This window comes from Salmo salar, chromosome ssa22 (genome assembly GCF_905237065.1).
Source record: "Salmo salar chromosome ssa22, Ssal_v3.1, whole genome shotgun sequence".
NCBI classification, from domain to species: Eukaryota; Metazoa; Chordata; class Actinopteri; order Salmoniformes; family Salmonidae; genus Salmo; species Salmo salar.
Window position 1 is genome coordinate 63,801,684 of NC_059463.1, and position 22,180 is coordinate 63,823,863.

At 42.4% G+C, this 22,180-nt stretch overlaps 16 non-coding genes across 16 annotated transcripts; all 16 read left to right on the top strand.

Moving 5' to 3' along the window:
* Nucleotides 1–990: 990 nt before the first annotated feature.
* trnap-ugg (transfer RNA proline (anticodon UGG)) lies at nucleotides 991–1,062 on the top strand. The gene has a single exon. It is a non-coding gene; the product is annotated as a tRNA-Pro (tRNA).
* Nucleotides 1,063–2,400: 1,338 nt separating this feature from the next.
* trnap-cgg (transfer RNA proline (anticodon CGG)) lies at nucleotides 2,401–2,472 on the top strand. The gene has a single exon. It is a non-coding gene; the product is annotated as a tRNA-Pro (tRNA).
* Nucleotides 2,473–3,807: 1,335 nt separating this feature from the next.
* On the top strand, nucleotides 3,808–3,879 carry trnap-cgg (transfer RNA proline (anticodon CGG)). Its single transcript has one exon. It is a non-coding gene; the product is annotated as a tRNA-Pro (tRNA).
* Nucleotides 3,880–5,193: 1,314 nt separating this feature from the next.
* On the top strand, nucleotides 5,194–5,265 carry trnap-cgg (transfer RNA proline (anticodon CGG)). The gene has a single exon. It is a non-coding gene; the product is annotated as a tRNA-Pro (tRNA).
* Nucleotides 5,266–6,589: 1,324 nt separating this feature from the next.
* On the top strand, nucleotides 6,590–6,661 carry trnap-cgg (transfer RNA proline (anticodon CGG)). Its single transcript has one exon. It is a non-coding gene; the product is annotated as a tRNA-Pro (tRNA).
* Nucleotides 6,662–7,890: 1,229 nt separating this feature from the next.
* trnap-cgg (transfer RNA proline (anticodon CGG)) lies at nucleotides 7,891–7,962 on the top strand. The gene has a single exon. It is a non-coding gene; the product is annotated as a tRNA-Pro (tRNA).
* A 1,161-nt stretch (nucleotides 7,963–9,123) lies between these two features.
* On the top strand, nucleotides 9,124–9,195 carry trnap-cgg (transfer RNA proline (anticodon CGG)). The gene has a single exon. It is a non-coding gene; the product is annotated as a tRNA-Pro (tRNA).
* Nucleotides 9,196–10,356: 1,161 nt separating this feature from the next.
* Nucleotides 10,357–10,428, top strand: trnap-cgg (transfer RNA proline (anticodon CGG)). The gene has a single exon. It is a non-coding gene; the product is annotated as a tRNA-Pro (tRNA).
* A 1,257-nt stretch (nucleotides 10,429–11,685) lies between these two features.
* Nucleotides 11,686–11,757, top strand: trnap-cgg (transfer RNA proline (anticodon CGG)). Its single transcript has one exon. It is a non-coding gene; the product is annotated as a tRNA-Pro (tRNA).
* Nucleotides 11,758–12,955: 1,198 nt separating this feature from the next.
* Nucleotides 12,956–13,027, top strand: trnap-ugg (transfer RNA proline (anticodon UGG)). Its single transcript has one exon. It is a non-coding gene; the product is annotated as a tRNA-Pro (tRNA).
* A 1,318-nt stretch (nucleotides 13,028–14,345) lies between these two features.
* Nucleotides 14,346–14,417, top strand: trnap-cgg (transfer RNA proline (anticodon CGG)). Its single transcript has one exon. It is a non-coding gene; the product is annotated as a tRNA-Pro (tRNA).
* Nucleotides 14,418–15,707: 1,290 nt separating this feature from the next.
* Nucleotides 15,708–15,779, top strand: trnap-cgg (transfer RNA proline (anticodon CGG)). Its single transcript has one exon. It is a non-coding gene; the product is annotated as a tRNA-Pro (tRNA).
* Nucleotides 15,780–17,116: 1,337 nt separating this feature from the next.
* trnap-ugg (transfer RNA proline (anticodon UGG)) lies at nucleotides 17,117–17,188 on the top strand. Its single transcript has one exon. It is a non-coding gene; the product is annotated as a tRNA-Pro (tRNA).
* Nucleotides 17,189–18,524: 1,336 nt separating this feature from the next.
* Nucleotides 18,525–18,596, top strand: trnap-cgg (transfer RNA proline (anticodon CGG)). Its single transcript has one exon. It is a non-coding gene; the product is annotated as a tRNA-Pro (tRNA).
* A 1,323-nt stretch (nucleotides 18,597–19,919) lies between these two features.
* On the top strand, nucleotides 19,920–19,991 carry trnap-cgg (transfer RNA proline (anticodon CGG)). The gene has a single exon. It is a non-coding gene; the product is annotated as a tRNA-Pro (tRNA).
* A 1,337-nt stretch (nucleotides 19,992–21,328) lies between these two features.
* trnap-ugg (transfer RNA proline (anticodon UGG)) lies at nucleotides 21,329–21,400 on the top strand. The gene has a single exon. It is a non-coding gene; the product is annotated as a tRNA-Pro (tRNA).
* The last annotated feature ends 780 nt before the right edge of the window (nucleotides 21,401–22,180 follow it).

The window sequence follows — 22,180 nt, forward strand, 5'->3', positions numbered from 1 at the left end:
GGCAGCTATGCTCACACTATACCACCAATGCTATTTGAATCTCTGAAGCAACATGGAGACATCGATTCATATCCTGACCGTCATTTTTGTGGAAAGTGAAAATTCTTTGACCAAATGGATCGTTGGTATAGTTGTACTATTATGGCTTAGGGTGAGAGAGGTCCCTGGTTAAAAAATCAATTATTTTAATCAGTACCTGTTACCTTCAGATTAGTCCCGTGACACTTGTGGGGAACGTAGGGCAAAACTGAGAACATTGTGACAAGTGGGGTCACATTAGTTTGGAGGCCAAAGATTTGGGATTCTACAAACAGAAGTTGGCACATAAAGGGTTCCGACTTCAGACGAGTCCCCTGACACTTGTGGGGGACGTAGAGACGAATTGAGAACACCACCGTGTTCGTGAGGGTCTCCCCTTTCCAGGGAGTGGTCATACGATGTTGTAGGTCAAACGGTTCAGAAGCTACAATTGTTTTTGTGAGAGGACCGATTATAGCTCCACCACCTTTCATTGCAGATGTGGAGGTGTAACATAAACAGTTATGGAGGCTTGAGACAGATACGACGCGTTTCAATCTCTCTAGTTGAAAACTGATCGATTTGAATGGGTATTTTTTACGTTCGTTTACTTTGATTCACGTACTGATGCATCAATTGACTCAAAATAAATGAGCTCCATTCTTTTTGAAGTTTTATTTTTTCATTTTCTCTTTTAAAATATTAATTGACCTCATTTGCTCAATATTCATTTGTCAACACTCATCATCAGTTTGCTGTCGCGGCTTAAGAAGACAGAGTGTGAAAGACACAGCAGATGAAATACAAAAGATTTGAACTGAAGCCTGGTCAACAGTTTGGAAGACTGCTATGCTCAAAAGTATAGCACAAACACTCACATGAGGTTCAATCTTTCCAAGCACCATGGACAAGAACAATTGATATCCTCATTGTCATTGCCGCAGAAAGAAAAACAATTTTATTCTTGTGTAAGGCTCGTTGGTCTAGGGGTATGATTCTCGCTTTGGGTGCGAGAGGTCCCGGGTTCAAATCCCGGATGAGCCCTTTTGCAGATCTTTTAACAAGCTCAGACAGGCAAATCTCTGGCCACTGGTTGCAAACAGCCACCTCTTGGGCGCAGGACGAGGTGGCTGAATGGTTTAGGCGATGGACTCCATATCTATTGTGATATTCACTAGTTGGCTCAATAACACACTACATTTAGAAAACCTGCAAGAAGTAAGAGCAAATCTGACTTCCACGAACAAGGACATTGATTCCAATGTAATACACTTGAAATGACACCCAGCCCCTAAAACTAGCCAATATCTCATGCTCTGCATTGGCTGGGAATCAAACCCGGGTCAACTGCTTGGAAGGCAGCTATGCTCACCACTATACCACCAATGCTATTTGAAGCTCTGAAGCAACGTGGAGACATCGATTCATATCCTGACCGTCATTTTTGTGGAAAGTGAAAATTCTTTGACCAAATGGATCGTTGGTATAGTTGTACTATTATGGCTTAGGGTGAGAGAGGTCCCTGGTTAAAAAATCAATTATTTTAATCAGTACCTGTTACCTTCAGATTAGTCCCGTGACACTTGTGGGGAACGTAGGGCAAAACTGAGAACATTGTGACAAGTGGGGTCACATTAGTTTGGAGGCCAAAGATTTGGGATTCTACAAACAGAAGTTGGCACATAAAGGGTTCCGACTTCAGACGAGTCCCCTGACACTTGTGGGGGGACGTAGAGACGAATTGAGAACACCACCGTGTTCGTGAGGGTCTCCCCTTTCCAGGGAGTGGTCATACGATGTTGTAGGTCAAACGGTTCAGAAGCTACATATGTTTTTGTGAGAGGACCGATTATAGGTATATCTCATGGTTTGACTAACACCTCTCTAGCTCCACCACCTTTCATTGCAGATGTGGAGGTGTAACATAAACAGTTATGGAGGCTTGAGACAGATACGACGCGTTTCAATCTCTCTAGTTGAAAACTGATCGATTTGAATGGGTATTTTTTACGTTCGTTTACTTTGATTCACGTACTGATGCATCAATTGACTCAAAATAAATGAGCTCCATTCTTTTTGAAGTTTTATTTTTTCATTTTCTCTTTTAAAATATTAATTGACCTCATTTGCTCAATATTCATTTGTCAACACTCATCATCAGTTTGCTGTCGCGGCTTAAGAAGACAGAGTGTGAAAGACACAGCAGATGAAATACAAAAGATTTGAACTGAAGCCTGGTCAACAGTTTGGAAGACTGCTATGCTCAAAAGTATAGCACAAACACTCACATGAGGTTCAATCTTTCCAAGCACCATGGACAAGAACAATTGATATCCTCATTGTCATTGCCGCAGAAAGAAAAACAATTTTATTCTTGTGTAAGGCTCGTTGGTCTAGGGGTATGATTCTCGCTTCGGGTGCGAGAGGTCCCGGGTTCAAATCCCGGATGAGCCCTTTTGCAGATCTTTTAACAAGCTCAGACAGGCAAATCTCTGGCCACTGGTTGCAAACAGCCACCTCTTGGGCGCAGGACGAGGTGGCTGAATGATTTAGGCGATGGACTGCATATCTATTGTGATATTAACTAGTTGGCTCAATAATCACACTACATTTAGAAAACCTGCAAAAAGTAAGAGCAAATCTGACTTCCACGAAGGACATTGATTCCAATGTAATACACTTGAAATGACACCCAGCCCCTAAAACTAGTCAATATCTCATGCTCTGCATTGGCATGGGAATTGAACCCGGGTCAACTGCTTGGAAGGCAGCTATGCTCCCACTATACCACCAATGCTATGTGAAGCTCTGAAGCAACATGGAGACATCGATTCATATCCTGACCGTCATTTTTGTGGAAAGTGAAAATTCTTTGACCAAAAGGATCGTTGGTATAGTTGTACTATTATGGCTTAGGGTGAGAGAGGTCCCTGGTTAAAAAATCAATTATTTTAATCAGTACCTGTTACCTTCAGATTAGTCCCGTGACACTTGTGGGGAACGTAGGGCAAAACTGAGAACATTGTGACAAGTGGGGTCACATTAGTTTGGAGGCCAAAGATTTGGGATTCTACAAACAGAAGTTGGCACATAAAGGGTTCCGACTTCAGACGAGTCCCCTGACACTTGTGGGGGACGTAGAGACGAATTGAGAACACCACCGTGTTCGTGAGGGTCTCCCCTTTCCAGGGAGTGGTCATACGATGTTGTAGGTCAAACGGTTCAGAAGCTACAATTGTTTTTGTGAGAGGACCGATTATAGGTATGTCTCATGGTTTGACTAACACCTCTCTAGCTCCACCACCTTTCATTGCAGATGTGGAGGTGTAACATAAACAGTTATGGAGGCTTGAGACAGATACGACGCGTTTCAATCTCTCTAGTTGAAAACTGATCGATTTGAATGGGTATTTTTTACGTTCGTTTACTTTGATTCACGTACTGATGCATCAATTGACTCAAAATAAATGAGCTCCATTCTTTTTGAAGTTTTATTTTTTCATTTTCTCTTTTAAAATATTAATTGACCTCATTTGCTCAATATTCATTTGTCAACACTCATCATCAGTTTGCTGTCGCGGCTTAAGAAGACAGAGTGTGAAAGACACAGCAGATGAAATACAAAAGATTTGAACTGAAGCCTGGTCAACAGTTTGGAAGACTGCTATGCTCAAAAGTATAGCACAAACACTCACATGAGGTTCAATCTTTCCAAGCACCATGGACAAGAACAATTGATATCCTCATTGTCATTGCCGCAGAAAGAAAAACAATTTTATTCTTGTGTAAGGCTCGTTGGTCTAGGGGTATGATTCTCGCTTCGGGTGCGAGAGGTCCCGGGTTCAAATCCCGGATGAGCCCTTTTGCAGATCTTTTAACAAGCTCAGACAGGCAAATCTCTGGCCACTGGTTGCAAACAGCCACCTCTTGGGCGCAGGACGAGGTGGCTGAATGGTTTAGGCGATGGACTGCATATCTATTGTGATATTAACTAGTTGGCTCAATAATCACACTTCATTTAGAAAACCTGCAAAAAGTAAGAGCAAATCTGACTTCCACGAAGGACATTGATTCCAATGTAATACACTTGAAATGACACCCAGCCCCTAAAACTAGTCAATATCTCATGCTCTGCATTGGCTGGGAATTAAACCCGGGTCAACTGCTTGGAAGGCAGCTATGCTCAATATAACCAATGCTATTGAAGTTGAAGCAACATGAGACATCGATAATCTGACCGTATTTTTGTGAAGTGAAAATTTTTGACCAAAAGGATCGTTGGTATAGTTGTACTATTATGGCTTAGGGTGAGAGAGGTCCTGGTTAAAAATCAATTATTAATCAGTACCTGTTACCTTCAGATTAGTCCCGTGACACTTGTGGGGAACGTAGGGCAAAACTGAGAACATTGTGACAAGTGGGGTCACATTAGTTTGGAGGCCAAAGATTTGGGATTCTACAAACAGAAGTTGGCACATAAAGGGTTCCGACTTCAGACGAGTCCCCTGACACTTGTGGGGGACGTAGAGACGAATTGAGAACACCACCGTGTTCGTGAGGGTCTCCCCTTTCCAGGGAGTGGTCATACGATGTTGTAGGTCAAACGGTTCAGAAGCTACATATGTTTTTGTGAGAGGACCGATTATAGGTATGTCTCATGGTTTGACTAACACCTCTCTAGCTCCACCACCTTTCATTGCAGATGTGGAGGTGTAACATAAACAGTTATGGAGGCTTGAGACAGATACGACGCGTTTCAATCTCTCTAGTTGAAAACTGATCGATTTGAATGGGTATTTTTTACGTTCGTTTACTTTGATTCACGTACTGATGCATCAATTGACTCAAAATAAATGAGCTCCATTCTTTTTGAAGTTTTATTTTTTCATTTTCTCTTTTAAAATATTAATTGACCTCATTTGCTCAATATTCATTTGTCAACACTCATCATCAGTTTGCTGTCGCGGCTTAAGAAGACAGAGTGTGAAAGACACAGCAGATGAAATACAAAAGATTTGAACTGAAGCCTGGTCAACAGTTTGGAAGACTGCTATGCTCAAAAGTATAGCACAAACACTCACATGAGGTTCAATCTTTCCAAGCACCATGGACAAGAACAATTGATATCCTCATTGTCATTGCCGCAGAAAGAAAAACAATTTTATTCTTGTGTAAGGCTCGTTGGTCTAGGGGTATGATTCTCGCTTCGGGTGCGAGAGGTCCCGGGTTCAAATCCCGGATGAGCCCTTTTGCAGATCTTTTAACAAGCTCAGACAGGCAAATCTCTGGCCACTGAGTTGCAAACAGCCACCTCTTGGGCGCAGGACGAGGTGGCTGAATGGTTTAGGCGATGGACTGCATATCTATTGTGATATTAACTAGTTGGCTCAATAACACACTTCATTTAGAAAACCTGCAAGAAGTAAGAGCAAATCTGACTTCCACGAAAGGACATTGATTCCAATGTAATACAGTTGAAATGACACCCAGCCCCTAAAACTAGTCAATATCTCATGCTCTGCATTGGCTGGGAATCGAACCCGGGTCAACTGCTTGGAAGGCAGCTATGCTCACTATACCACCAATGCTATTGAAGCTTGCAAGCAACATGGAGACATCGATTCATATCCTGACCGTCATTTTTGTGGAAAGTGAAAATTTTTGACCAAAAGGATCGTTGGTATAGTTGTACTATTATGGCTTAGGGTGAGAGAGGTCCCTGGTTAAAAAATCAATAAATCAGTACCTGTTACCTTCAGATTAGTCCCGTGACACTTGTGGGGAACGTAGGGCAAAACTGAGAACATTGTGACAAGTGGGGTCACATTAGTTTGGAGGCCAAAGATTTGGGATTCTACAAACAGAAGTTGGCACATAAAGGGTTCCGACTTCAGACGAGTCCCCTGACACTTGTGGGGGACGTAGAGACGAATTGAGAACACCACCGTGTTCGTGAGGGTCTCCCCTTTCCAGGGAGTGGTCATACGATGTTGTAGGTCAAACGGTTCAGAAGCTACAATTGTTTTTGTGAGAGGACCGATTATAGGTATGCTCATGGTTTGACTAACACCCCTTAGCTCCACCACCTTTCATTGCAGATGTGGAGGTGTAACATAAACAGTTATGGAGGCTTGAGACAGATACGACGCGTTTCAATCTCTCTAGTTGAAAACTGATCGATTTGAATGGGTATTTTTTACGTTCGTTTACTTTGATTCACGTACTGATGCATCAATTGACTCAAAATAAATGAGCTCCATTCTTTTTGAAGTTTTATTTTTTCATTTTCTCTTTTAAAATATTAATTGACCTCATTTGCTCAATATTCATTTGTCAACACTCATCATCAGTTTGCTGTCGCGGCTTAAGAAGACAGAGTGTGAAAGACACAGCAGATGAAATACAAAAGATTTGAACTGAAGCCTGGTCAACAGTTTGGAAGACTGCTATGCTCAAAAGTATAGCACAAACACTCACATGAGGTTCAATCTTTCCAAGCACCATGGACAAGAACAATTGATATCCTCATTGTCATTGCCGCAGAAAGAAAAACAATTTTATTCTTGTGTAAGGCTCGTTGGTCTAGGGGTATGATTCTCGCTTCGGGTGCGAGAGGTCCCGGGTTCAAATCCTGGATGAGCCCTTTTGCAGATCTTTTAACAAGCTCAGACAGGCAAATCTCTGGCCACTGAGTTGCAAACAGCCACCTCTTGGGCGCAGGACGAGGTGGCTGAATGGTTTAGGCGATGGACTCCATATCTATTGTGATATTCACTAGTTGGCTCAATAACACACTACATTTAGAAAACCTGCAAGAAGTAAGAGCAAATCTGACTTCCACGAACAAGGACATTGATTCCAATGTAATACACTTGAAATGACACCCAGCCCTTAAAACTAGCCAATATCTCATGCTCTGCATTGGCTGGGAATCAAACCCGGGTCAACTGCTTGGAAGGCAGCTATGCTCCAAAAAATGTATAACTAAGCAAGAGACATGATTATATCCATGATTGTTAGAAAAATTAAAAATATTAATCAGTACCTGTTACCTTCAGATTAGTCCCGTGACACTTGTGGGGAACGTAGGGCAAAACTGAGAACATTGTGACAAGTGGGGTCACATTAGTTTGGAGGCCAAAGATTTGGGATTCTACAAACAGAAGTTGGCACATAAAGGGTTCCGACTTCAGACGAGTCCCCTGACACTTGTGGGGGACGTAGAGACGAATTGAGAACACCACCGTGTTCGTGAGGGTCTCCCCTTTCCAGGGAGTGGTCATACGATGTTGTAGGTCAAACGGTTCAGAAGCTACAATTGTTTTTGTGAGAGGACCGATTATAGGTATGTCTCATGGTTTGACTAACACCTCTCTAGCTCCACCACCTTTCATTGCAGATGTGGAGGTGTAACATAAACAGTTATGGAGGCTTGAGACAGATACGACGCGTTTCAATCTCTCTAGTTGAAAACTGATCGATTTGAATGGGTATTTTTTACGTTCGTTTACTTTGATTCACGTACTGATGCATCAATTGACTCAAAATAAATGAGCTCCATTCTTTTTGAAGTTTTATTTTTTCATTTTCTCTTTTAAAATATTAATTGACCTCATTTGCTCAATATTCATTTGTCAACACTCATCATCAGTTTGCTGTCGCGGCTTAAGAAGACAGAGTGTGAAAGACACAGCAGATGAAATACAAAAGATTTGAACTGAAGCCTGGTCAACAGTTTGGAAGACTGCTATGCTCAAAAGTATAGCACAAACACTCACATGAGGTTCAATCTTTCCAAGCACCATGGACAAGAACAATTGATATCCTCATTGTCATTGCCGCAGAAAGAAAAACAATTTTATTCTTGTGTAAGGCTCGTTGGTCTAGGGGTATGATTCTTGCTTCGGGTGCGAGAGGTCCCGGGTTCAAATCCTGGATGAGCCCTTTTGCAGATCTTTTAACAAGCTCAGACAGGCAAATCTCTGGCCACTGGTTGCAAACAGCCACCTCTTGGGCGCAGGACGAGGTGGCTGAATGGTTTAGGCGATGGACTCCATATCTATTGTGATATTCACTAGTTGGCTCAATAACACACTACATTTAGAAAACCTGCAAGAAGTAAGAGCAAATCTGACTTCCACGAACAAGGACATTGATTCCAATGTAATACACTTGAAATGACACCCAGCCCTTAAAACTAGCCAATATCTCATCCTCTGCATTGGCTGGGAATCAAACCCGGGTCAACTGCTTGGAAGGCAGCTATGCTCATCAGTACCTGTTACCTTCAGATTAGTCCCGTGACACTTGTGGGGAACGTAGGGCAAAACTGAGAACATTGTGACAAGTGGGGTCACATTAGTTTGGAGGCCAAAGATTTGGGATTCTACAAACAGAAGTTGGCACATAAAGGGTTCCGACTTCAGACGAGTCCCCTGACACTTGTGGGGGACGTAGAGACGAATTGAGAACACCACCGTGTTCGTGAGGGTCTCCCCTTTCCAGGGAGTGGTCATACGATGTTGTAGGTCAAACGGTTCAGAAGCTACATATGTTTTTGTGAGAGGACCGATTATAGGTATATCTCATGGTTTGACTAACACCTCTCTAGCTCCACCACCTTTCATTGCAGATGTGGAGGTGTAACATAAACAGTTATGGAGGCTTGAGACAGATACGACGCGTTTCAATCTCTCTAGTTGAAAACTGATCGATTTGAATGGGTATTTTTTACGTTCGTTTACTTTGATTCACGTACTGATGCATCAATTGACTCAAAATAAATGAGCTCCATTCTTTTTGAAGTTTTATTTTTTCATTTTCTCTTTTAAAATATTAATTGACCTCATTTGCTCAATATTCATTTGTCAACACTCATCATCAGTTTGCTGTCGCGGCTTAAGAAGACAGAGTGTGAAAGACACAGCAGATGAAATACAAAAGATTTGAACTGAAGCCTGGTCAACAGTTTGGAAGACTGCTATGCTCAAAAGTATAGCACAAACACTCACATGAGGTTCAATCTTTCCAAGCACCATGGACAAGAACAATTGATATCCTCATTGTCATTGCCGCAGAAAGAAAAACAATTTTATTCTTGTGTAAGGCTCGTTGGTCTAGGGGTATGATTCTCGCTTCGGGTGCGAGAGGTCCCGGGTTCAAATCCCGGATGAGCCCTTTTGCAGATCTTTTAACAAGCTCAGACAGGCAAATCTCTGGCCACTGGTTGCAAACAGCCACCTCTTGGGCGCAGGACGAGGTGGCTGAATGGTTTAGGCGATGGACTCCATATCTATTGTGATATTCACTAGTTGGCTCAATAACACACTACATTTAGAAAACCTGCAAGAAGTAAGAGCAAATCTGACTTCCACGAACAAGGACATTGATTCCAATGTAATACACTTGAAATGACACCCAGCCCTTAAAACTAGCCAATATCTCATCCTCTGCATTGGCTGGGAATCAAACCCGGGTCAACTGCTTGGAAGGCAGCTATGCTCATCAGTACCTGTTACCTTCAGATTAGTCCCGTGACACTTGTGGGGAACGTAGGGCAAAACTGAGAACATTGTGACAAGTGGGGTCACATTAGTTTGGAGGCCAAAGATTTGGGATTCTACAAACAGAAGTTGGCACATAAAGGGTTCCGACTTCAGACGAGTCCCCTGACACTTGTGGGGGACGTAGAGACGAATTGAGAACACCACCGTGTTCGTGAGGGTCTCCCCTTTCCAGGGAGTGGTCATACGATGTTGTAGGTCAAACGGTTCAGAAGCTACAATTGTTTTTGTGAGAGGACCGATTATAGGTATGTCTCATGGTTTGACTAACACCTCTCTAGCTCCACCACCTTTCATTGCAGATGTGGAGGTGTAACATAAACAGTTATGGAGGCTTGAGACAGATACGACGCGTTTCAATCTCTCTAGTTGAAAACTGATCGATTTGAATGGGTATTTTTTACGTTCGTTTACTTTGATTCACGTACTGATGCATCAATTGACTCAAAATAAATGAGCTCCATTCTTTTTGAAGTTTTATTTTTTCATTTTCTCTTTTAAAATATTAATTGACCTCATTTGCTCAATATTCATTTGTCAACACTCATCATCAGTTTGCTGTCGCGGCTTAAGAAGACAGAGTGTGAAAGACACAGCAGATGAAATACAAAAGATTTGAACTGAAGCCTGGTCAACAGTTTGGAAGACTGCTATGCTCAAAAGTATAGCACAAACACTCACATGAGGTTCAATCTTTCCAAGCACCATGGACAAGAACAATTGATATCCTCATTGTCATTGCCGCAGAAAGAAAAACAATTTTATTCTTGTGTAAGGCTCGTTGGTCTAGGGGTATGATTCTCGCTTCGGGTGCGAGAGGTCCCGGGTTCAAATCCTGGATGAGCCCTTTTGCAGATCTTTTAACAAGCTCAGACAGGCAAATCTCTGGCCACTGGTTGCAAACAGCCACCTCTTGGGCGCAGGACGAGGTGGCTGAATGGTTTAGGCGATGGACTCCATATCTATTGTGATATTCACTAGTTGGCTCAATAACACACTACATTTAGAAAACCTGCAAGAAGTAAGAGCAAATCTGACTTCCACGAACAAGGACATTGATTCCAATGTAATACACTTGAAATGACACCCAGCCCTTAAAACTAGCCAATATCTCATCCTCTGCATTGGCTGGGAATCAAACCCGGGTCAACTGCTTGGAAGGCAGCTATGCTCCAAACAAAAAGTGAAGCAACATGGAGATATAGTTTTTTAAAGAAATTTTTGACAAAGGACTGTTATATAGGAGAGAGGTCCCTTTAAAAAATATTAATCAGTACCTGTTACCTTCAGATTAGTCCCGTGACACTTGTGGGGAACGTAGGGCAAAACTGAGAACATTGTGACAAGTGGGGTCACATTAGTTTGGAGGCCAAAGATTTGGGATTCTACAAACAGAAGTTGGCACATAAAGGGTTCCGACTTCAGACGAGTCCCCTGACACTTGTGGGGGACGTAGAGACGAATTGAGAACACCACCGTGTTCGTGAGGGTCTCCCCTTTCCAGGGAGTGGTCATACGATGTTGTAGGTCAAACGGTTCAGAAGCTACATATGTTTTTGTGAGAGGACCGATTATAGGTATGTCTCATGGTTTGACTAACACCTCTCTAGCTCCACCACCTTTCATTGCAGATGTGGAGGTGTAACATAAACAGTTATGGAGGCTTGAGACAGATACGACGCGTTTCAATCTCTCTAGTTGAAAACTGATCGATTTGAATGGGTATTTTTTACGTTCGTTTACTTTGATTCACGTACTGATGCATCAATTGACTCAAAATAAATGAGCTCCATTCTTTTTGAAGTTTTATTTTTTCATTTTCTCTTTTAAAATATTAATTGACCTCATTTGCTCAATATTCATTTGTCAACACTCATCATCAGTTTGCTGTCGCGGCTTAAGAAGACAGAGTGTGAAAGACACAGCAGATGAAATACAAAAGATTTGAACTGAAGCCTGGTCAACAGTTTGGAAGACTGCTATGCTCAAAAGTATAGCACAAACACTCACATGAGGTTCAATCTTTCCAAGCACCATGGACAAGAACAATTGATATCCTCATTGTCATTGCCGCAGAAAGAAAAACAATTTTATTCTTGTGTAAGGCTCGTTGGTCTAGGGGTATGATTCTCGCTTCGGGTGCGAGAGGTCCCGGGTTCAAATCCTGGATGAGCCCTTTTGCAGATCTTTTAACAAGCTCAGACAGGCAAATCTCTGGCCACTGAGTTGCAAACAGCCACCTCTTGGGCGCAGGACGAGGTGGCTGAATGGTTTAGGCGATGGACTCCATATCTATTGTGATATTCACTAGTTGGCTCAATAACACACTACATTTAGAAAACCTGCAAGAAGTAAGAGCAAATCTGACTTCCACGAACAAGGACATTGATTCCAATGTAATACACTTGAAATGACACCCAGCCCTTAAAACTAGCCAATATCTCATGCTCTGCATTGGCTGGGAATCAAACCCGGGTCAACTGCTTGGAAGGCAGCTATGCTCAAAAGGGAGAGATAAGAAGATAATAAAAGAGGTTAAAATCAGTACCTGTTACCTTCAGATTAGTCCCGTGACACTTGTGGGGGAACGTAGGGCAAAACTGAGAACATTGTGACAAGTGGGGTCACATTAGTTTGGAGGCCAAAGATTTGGGATTCTACAAACAGAAGTTGGCACATAAAGGGTTCCGACTTCAGACGAGTCCCCTGACACTTGTGGGGGACGTAGAGACGAATTGAGAACACCACCGTGTTCGTGAGGGTCTCCCCTTTCCAGGGAGTGGTCATACGATGTTGTAGGTCAAACGGTTCAGAAGCTACAATTGTTTTTGTGAGAGGACCGATTATAGGTATGCTCATGGTTTGACTAACACCTCTTAGCTCCACCACCTTTCATTGCAGATGTGGAGGTGTAACATAAACAGTTATGGAGGCTTGAGACAGATACGACGCGTTTCAATCTCTCTAGTTGAAAACTGATCGATTTGAATGGGTATTTTTTACGTTCGTTTACTTTGATTCACGTACTGATGCATCAATTGACTCAAAATAAATGAGCTCCATTCTTTTTGAAGTTTTATTTTTTCATTTTCTCTTTTAAAATATTAATTGACCTCATTTGCTCAATATTCATTTGTCAACACTCATCATCAGTTTGCTGTCGCGGCTTAAGAAGACAGAGTGTGAAAGACACAGCAGATGAAATACAAAAGATTTGAACTGAAGCCTGGTCAACAGTTTGGAAGACTGCTATGCTCAAAAGTATAGCACAAACACTCACATGAGGTTCAATCTTTCCAAGCACCATGGACAAGAACAATTGATATCCTCATTGTCATTGCCGCAGAAAGAAAAACAATTTTATTCTTGTGTAAGGCTCGTTGGTCTAGGGGTATGATTCTCGCTTTGGGTGCGAGAGGTCCCGGGTTCAAATCCCGGATGAGCCCTTTTGCAGATCTTTTAACAAGCTCAGATATGCAAATCTCTGGCCACTGAGTTGCAAACAGCCACCTCTTGGGCGCAGGACGAGGTGGCTGAATGGTTTAGGCGATGGACTCCATATCTATTGTGATATTCACTAGTTGGCTCAATAACACACTACATTTAGAAAACCTGCAAGAAGTAAGAGCAAATCTGACTTCCACGAACAAGGACATTGATTCCAATGTAATACACTTGAAATGACACCCAGCCCCTAAAACTAGCCAATATCTCATGCTCTGCATTGGCTGGGAATCAAACCCGGGTCAACTGCTTGGAAGGCAGCTATGCTCACCACTATACCACCAATGCTATTTGAAGCTCTGAAGCAACATGGAGACATCGATTCATATCTGACGTTTGGGAAAGTAAAATTTTGAAAACGGATGTTGGTATAGTTGTATATATGGCTTAGGGTGAGAGAGGTCCCTGGTAAAAATCAATTATTAATCAGTACCTGTTACCTTCAGATTAGTCCCGTGACACTTGTGGGGAACGTAGGGCAAAACTGAGAACATTGTGACAAGTGGGGTCACATTAGTTTGGAGGCCAAAGATTTGGGATTCTACAAACAGAAGTTGGCACATAAAGGGTTCCGACTTCAGACGAGTCCCCTGACACTTGTGGGGGACGTAGAGACGAATTGAGAACACCACCGTGTTCGTGAGGGTCTCCCCTTTCCAGGGAGTGGTCATACGATGTTGTAGGTCAAACGGTTCAGAAGCTACATATGTTTTTGTGAGAGGACCGATTATAGGTATGTCTCATGGTTTGACTAACACCTCTCTAGCTCCACCACCTTTCATTGCAGATGTGGAGGTGTAACATAAACAGTTATGGAGGCTTGAGACAGATACGACGCGTTTCAATCTCTCTAGTTGAAAACTGATCGATTTGAATGGGTATTTTTTACGTTCGTTTACTTTGATTCACGTACTGATGCATCAATTGACTCAAAATAAATGAGCTCCATTCTTTTTGAAGTTTTATTTTTTCATTTTCTCTTTTAAAATATTAATTGACCTCATTTGCTCAATATTCATTTGTCAACACTCATCATCAGTTTGCTGTCGCGGCTTAAGAAGACAGAGTGTGAAAGACACAGCAGATGAAATACAAAAGATTTGAACTGAAGCCTGGTCAACAGTTTGGAAGACTGCTATGCTCAAAAGTATAGCACAAACACTCACATGAGGTTCAATCTTTCCAAGCACCATGGACAAGAACAATTGATATCCTCATTGTCATTGCCGCAGAAAGAAAAACAATTTTATTCTTGTGTAAGGCTCGTTGGTCTAGGGGTATGATTCTCGCTTCGGGTGCGAGAGGTCCCGGGTTCAAATCCCGGATGAGCCCTTTTGCAGATCTTTTAACAAGCTCAGACAGGCAAATCTCTGGCCACTGAGTTGCAAACAGCCACCTCTTGGGCGCAGGACGAGGTGGCTGAATGGTTTAGGCGATGGACTCCATATCTATTGTGATATTCACTAGTTGGCTCAATAACACACTACATTTAGAAAACCTGCAAGAAGTAAGAGCAAATCTGACTTCCACGAAAAGGACATTGATTCCAATGTAATACACTTGAAATGACACCCAGCCCCTAAAACTAGTCAATATCTCATGCTCTGCATTGGCTGGGAATCAAACCCGGGTCAACTGCTTGGAAGGCAGCTATGCTCATTAAAATGTTTAATTAAGCAATGAGAATCGATCATATCCTGACCGTCATTTTTGTGGAAAGTGAAAATTTTTGACAAACGGATGGGGATATTATGGTTAGGGTGAGAGAGGTCCTGGTTAAAAAATAAATCAGTACCTGTTACCTTCAGATTAGTCCCGTGACACTTGTGGGGAACGTAGGGCAAAACTGAGAACATTGTGACAAGTGGGGTCACATTAGTTTGGAGGCCAAAGATTTGGGATTCTACAAACAGAAGTTGGCACATAAAGGGTTCCGACTTCAGACGAGTCCCCTGACACTTGTGGGGGACGTAGAGACGAATTGAGAACACCACCGTGTTCGTGAGGGTCTCCCCTTTCCAGGGAGTGGTCATACGATGTTGTAGGTCAAACGGTTCAGAAGCTACATATGTTTTTGTGAGAGGACCGATTATAGGTATGTCTCATGGTTTGACTAACACCTCTCTAGCTCCACCACCTTTCATTGCAGATGTGGAGGTGTAACATAAACAGTTATGGAGGCTTGAGACAGATACGACGCGTTTCAATCTCTCTAGTTGAAAACTGATCGATTTGAATGGGTATTTTTTACGTTCGTTTACTTTGATTCACGTACTGATGCATCAATTGACTCAAAATAAATGAGCTCCATTCTTTTTGAAGTTTTATTTTTTCATTTTCTCTTTTAAAATATTAATTGACCTCATTTGCTCAATATTCATTTGTCAACACTCATCATCAGTTTGCTGTCGCGGCTTAAGAAGACAGAGTGTGAAAGACACAGCAGATGAAATACAAAAGATTTGAACTGAAGCCTGGTCAACAGTTTGGAAGACTGCTATGCTCAAAAGTATAGCACAAACACTCACATGAGGTTCAATCTTTCCAAGCACCATGGACAAGAACAATTGATATCCTCATTGTCATTGCCGCAGAAAGAAAAACAATTTTATTCTTGTGTAAGGCTCGTTGGTCTAGGGGTATGATTCTCGCTTCGGGTGCGAGAGGTCCCGGGTTCAAATCCCGGATGAGCCCTTTTGCAGATCTTTTAACAAGCTCAGACAGGCAAATCTCTGGCCACTGGTTGCAAACAGCCACCTCTTGGGCGCAGGACGAGGTGGCTGAATGGTTTAGGCGATGGACTCCATATCTATTGTGATATTCACTAGTTGGCTCAATAACACACTACATTTAGAAAACCTGCAAGAAGTAAGAGCAAATCTGACTTCCACGAACAAGGACATTGATTCCAATGTAATACACTTGAAATGACACCCAGCCCTTAAAACTAGCCAATATCTCATCCTCTGCATTGGCTGGGAATCAAACCCGGGTCAACTGCTTGGAAGGCAGCTATGCTCACCACTATACCACCAATGCTATTTGAAGCTCTGAAGCAACATGGAGACATCGATTCATATCCTGACCGTCATTTTTGTGGAAAGTGAAAATTCTTTGACCAAACGGATCGTTGGTATAGTTGTACTATTATGGCTTAGGGTGAGAGAGGTCCCTGGTTAAAAAATCAATTATTTTAATCAGTACCTGTTACCTTCAGATTAGTCCCGTGACACTTGTGGGGAACGTAGGGCAAAACTGAGAACATTGTGACAAGTGGGGTCACATTAGTTTGGAGGCCAAAGATTTGGGATTCTACAAACAGAAGTTGGCACATAAAGGGTTCCGACTTCAGACGAGTCCCCTGACACTTGTGGGGGACGTAGAGACGAATTGAGAACACCACCGTGTTCGTGAGGGTCTCCCCTTTCCAGGGAGTGGTCATACGATGTTGTAGGTCAAACGGTTCAGAAGCTACATATGTTTTTGTGAGAGGACCGATTATAGGTATGTCTCATGGTTTGACTAACACCTCTCTAGCTCCACCACCTTTCATTGCAGATGTGGAGGTGTAACATAAACAGTTATGGAGGCTTGAGACAGATACGACGCGTTTCAATCTCTCTAGTTGAAAACTGATCGATTTGAATGGGTATTTTTTACGTTCGTTTACTTTGATTCACGTACTGATGCATCAATTGACTCAAAATAAATGAGCTCCATTCTTTTTGAAGTTTTATTTTTTCATTTTCTCTTTTAAAATATTAATTGACCTCATTTGCTCAATATTCATTTGTCAACACTCATCATCAGTTTGCTGTCGCGGCTTAAGAAGACAGAGTGTGAAAGACACAGCAGATGAAATACAAAAGATTTGAACTGAAGCCTGGTCAACAGTTTGGAAGACTGCTATGCTCAAAAGTATAGCACAAACACTCACATGAGGTTCAATCTTTCCAAGCACCATGGACAAGAACAATTGATATCCTCATTGTCATTGCCGCAGAAAGAAAAACAATTTTATTCTTGTGTAAGGCTCGTTGGTCTAGGGGTATGATTCTCGCTTTGGGTGCGAGAGGTCCCGGGTTCAAATCCCGGATGAGCCCTTTTGCAGATCTTTTAACAAGCTCAGACAGGCAAATCTCTGGCCACTGAGTTGCAAACAGCCACCTCTTGGGCGCAGGACGAGGTGGCTGAATGGTTTAGGCGATGGACTGCGTATCTATTGTGATATTCACTAGTTGGCTCAATAACACACTACATTTAGAAAACCTGCAAGAAGTAAGAGCAAATCTGACTTCCACGAACAAGGACATTGATTCCAATGTAATACACTTGAAATGACACCCAGCCCCTAAAACTAGCCAATATCTCATGCTCTGCATTGGCTGGGAATCAAACCCGGGTCAACTGCTTGGAAGGCAGCTATGCTCCCACTATACCACCAATGCTATTTGAATCTCTGAAGCAACATGGAGACATCGATTCATATCCTGACCGTCATTTTTGTGGAAAGTGAAAATTCTTTGACCAAACGGATCGTTGGTATAGTTGTACTATTATGGCTTAGGGTGAGAGAGGTCCCTGGTTAAAAAATCAATTATTTTAATCAGTACCTGTTACCTTCAGATTAGTCCCGTGACACTTGTGGGGAACGTAGGGCAAAACTGAGAACATTGTGACAAGTGGGGTCACATTAGTTTGGAGGCCAAAGATTTGGGATTCTACAAACAGAAGTTGGCACATAAAGGGTTCCGACTTCAGACGAGTCCCCTGACACTTGTGGGGGACGTAGAGACGAATTGAGAACACCACCGTGTTCGTGAGGGTCTCCCCTTTCCAGGGAGTGGTCATACGATGTTGTAGGTCAAACGGTTCAGAAGCTACAATTGTTTTTGTGAGAGGACCGATTATAGGTATGTCTCATGGTTTGACTAACACCGCTCTAGCTCCATCACCTTTCATTGCAGATGTGGAGGTGTAACATAAACAGTTATGGAGGCTTGAGACAGATACGACGCGTTTCAATCTCTCTAGTTGAAAACTGATCGATTTGAATGGGTATTTTTACGTTCGTTTACTTTGATTCACGTACTGATGCATCAATTGACTCAAAATAAATGAGCTCCATTCTTTTTGAAGTTTTATTTTTTCATTTTCTCTTTTAAAATATTAATTGACCTCATTTGCTCAATATTCATTTGTCAACACTCATCATCAGTTTGCTGTCGCGGCTTAAGAAGACAGAGTGTGAAAGACACAGCAGATGAAATACAAAAGATTTGAACTGAAGCCTGGTCAACAGTTTGGAAGACTGCTATGCTCAAAAGTATAGCACAAACACTCACATGAGGTTCAATCTTTCCAAGCACCATGGACAAGAACAATTGATATCCTCATTGTCATTGCCGCAGAAAGAAAAACAATTTTATTCTTGTGTAAGGCTCGTTGGTCTAGGGGTATGATTCTCGCTTCGGGTGCGAGAGGTCCCGGGTTCAAATCCCGGATGAGCCCTTTTGCAGATCTTTTAACAAGCTCAGACAGGCAAATCTCTGGCCACTGGTTGCAAACAGCCACCTCTTGGGCGCAGGACGAGGTGGCTGAATGATTTAGGACTGCGTATCTATTGTGATATTCACTAGTTGGCTCAATAACACACTACATTTAGAAAACCTGCAAGAAGTAAGAGCAAATCTGACTTCCACGAACAAGGACATTGATTCCAATGTAATACACTTGAAATGACACCCAGCCCCTAAAACTAGCCAATATCTCATGCTCTGCATTGGCTGGGAATCAAACCCGGGTCAACTGCTTGGAAGGCAGCTATGCTCCCACTATACCACCAATGCTATTTGAAGCTTGAAGCAACATGGAGACATCGATTCATATCCTGACCGTATTTTTGTGGAAAGTGAAAATTTTTGAAAACGGATCGTTGGTATAGTTGTACTATTATGGCTTAGGGTGAGAGAGGTCCCTGGTTAAAAATCAATTATTTTAATCAGTACCTGTTACCTTCAGATTAGTCCCGTGACACTTGTGGGGAACGTAGGGCAAAACTGAGAACATTGTGACAAGTGGGGTCACATTAGTTTGGAGGCCAAAGATTTGGGATTCTACAAACAGAAGTTGGCACATAAAGGGTTCCGACTTCAGACGAGTCCCCTGACACTTGTGGGGGACGTAGAGACGAATTGAGAACACCACCGTGTTCGTGAGGGTCTCCCCTTTCCAGGGAGTGGTCATACGATGTTGTAGGTCAAACGGTTCAGAAGCTACATATGTTTTTGTGAGAGGACCGATTATAGGTATGTCTCATGGTTTGACTAACACCTCTCTAGCTCCACCACCTTTCATTGCAGATGTGGAGGTGTAACATAAACAGTTATGGAGGCTTGAGACAGATACGACGCGTTTCAATCTCTCTAGTTGAAAACTGATCGATTTGAATGGGTATTTTTTACGTTCGTTTACTTTGATTCACGTACTGATGCATCAATCGACTCAAAATAAATGAGCTCCATTCTTTTTGAAGTTTTATTTTTTCATTTTCTCTTTTAAAATATTAATTGACTCATTTGCTCAATATTCATTTGTCAACAGTCATCATCAGTTTGCTGTCGCGGCTTAAGAAGACAGAGTGTGAAAGACACAGCAGATGAAATACAAAAGATTTGAACTGAAGCCTGGTCAACAGTTTGGAAGACTGCTATGCTCAAAAGTATAGCACAAACACTCACATGAGGTTCAATCTTTCCAAGCACCATGGACAAGAACAATTGATATCCTCATTGTCATTGCCGCAGAAAGAAAAACAATTTTATTCTTGTGTAAGGCTCGTTGGTCTAGGGGTATGATTCTCGCTTCGGGTGCGAGAGGTCCCGGGTTCAAATCCCGGATGAGCCCTTTTGCAGATCTTTTAACAAGCTCAGACAGGCAAATCTCTGGCCACTGGTTGCAAACAGCCACCTCTTGGGCGCAGGACGAGGTGGCTGAATGGTTTAGGCGATGGACTGCGTATCTATTGTGATATTCACTAGTTGGCTCAATAACACACTACATTTAGAAAACCTGCAAGAAGTAAGAGCAAATCTGACTTCCACGAACAAGGACATTGATTCCAATGTAATACACTTGAAATGACACCCAGCCCCTAAAACTAGCCAATATCTCATGCTCTGCATTGGCTGGGAATCAAACCCGGGTCAACTGCTTGGAAGGCAGCTATGCTCACCACTATACCACCAATGCTATTTGAATCTCTGAAGCAACATGGAGACATCGATTCATATCCTGACCGTCATTTTTGTGGAAAGTGAAAATTCTTTGACCAAACGGATCGTTGGTGTAGTTGTACTATTATGGCTTAGGGTGAGAGAGGTCCCTGGTTAAAAAATCTATTATTTTAATCAGTACCTGTTACCTACAGATTAGTCCCGTGACACTTGTGGGGAACGTAGGGCAAAACTGAGAACATTGTGACAAGTGGGGTCACATTAGTTTGGAGGCCAAAGATTTGGGATTCTACAAACAGAAGTTGGCAGATAAAGGGTTCCGACTTCAGACGAGTCCCCTGACACTTGTGGGGGACGTAGAGACGAATTGAGAACACCACCGTGTTCGTGAGGGTCTCCCCTTTCCAGGGAGTGGTCATACGATGTTGTAGGTCAAACGGTTCAGAAGCTACATTTGTTTTTGTGAGAGGACCGATTATACGTATGTCTCATGGTTTGACTAACACCGCTCTAGCTCCACCACCTTTCATTGCAGATGTGGAGGTGTAACATAAACAGTTATGGAGGCTTGAGACAGATACGACGCGTTTCAATCTCTCTAGTTGAAAACTGATCGATTTGAATGGGTATTTTTTACGTTCGTTTACTTTGATTCACGTACTGATGCATCAATCAACTCAAAATAAATGAGCTCCATTCTTTTTGAAGTTTAATTTTTTCATTTTCTCTTTTAAAATATTAATTGACTCATTTGCTCAATATTCATTTGTCAACAGTCATCATCAGTTTGCTGTCGCGGCTTAAGAAGACAGAGTGTGAAAGACACAGCAGATGAAATACAAAAGATTTGAACTGAAGCCTGGTCAACAGTTTGGAAGACTGCTATGCTCACAAGTATAGCACAAACACTCACATGAGGTTCAATCTTTCCAAGCACCATGGACAAGAACAATTGATATCCTCATTGTCATTGCCGCAGAAGAGAAAAACAATTTTATTCTTGCGTAAGGCTCGTTGGTCTAGGGGTATGATTCTCGCTTTGGGTGCGAGAGGTCCCGGGTTCAAATCCCGGATGAGCCCTTTTGCAGATCTTTTAACAAGCTCAGACAGGCAAATCTCTGGCCACTGGTTGCAAACAGCCACCTCTTGGGCGCAGGACGAGGTGGCTGAATGGTTTAGGCGATGGACTGCGTATCTATTGTGATATTAACTAGTTGGCTCAATAACACACTTCATTTAGAAAACCTGCAAGAAGTAAGAGCAAATCTGACTTCCACGACAAGGACATTGATTCCAATGTAATACACTTGAAATGACACCCAGCCCCTAAAACTAGCGAATATCTCATGCTCTGCATTGGCTGGGAATCAAACCCGGGTCAACTGCTTGGAAGGCAGCTATGCTCACCACTATACCACCAATGCTATTTGAAGCTCTGAAGCAACATGGAGACATCGATTCATATCCTGACCGTCATTTTTGTGGAAAGTGAAAATTCTTTGACCAAAAGGATCGTTGGTATAGTTGTACTATTATGGCTTAGGGTGAGAGAGGTCCCTGGTTAAAAAATCAATTATTTTAATCAGTACCTGTTACCTTCAGATTAGTCCCGTGACACTTGTGGGGAACGTAGGGCAAAACTGAGAACATTGTGACAAGTGGGGTCACATTAGTTTGGAGGCCAAAGATTTGGGATTCTACAAACAGAAGTTGGCACATAAAGGGTTCCGACTTCAGACGAGTCCCCTGACACTTGTGGGGGACGTAGAGACGAATTGAGAACACCACCGTGTTCGTGAGGGTCTCCCCTTTCCAGGGAGTGGTCATACGATGTTGTAGGTCAAACGGTTCAGAAGCTAC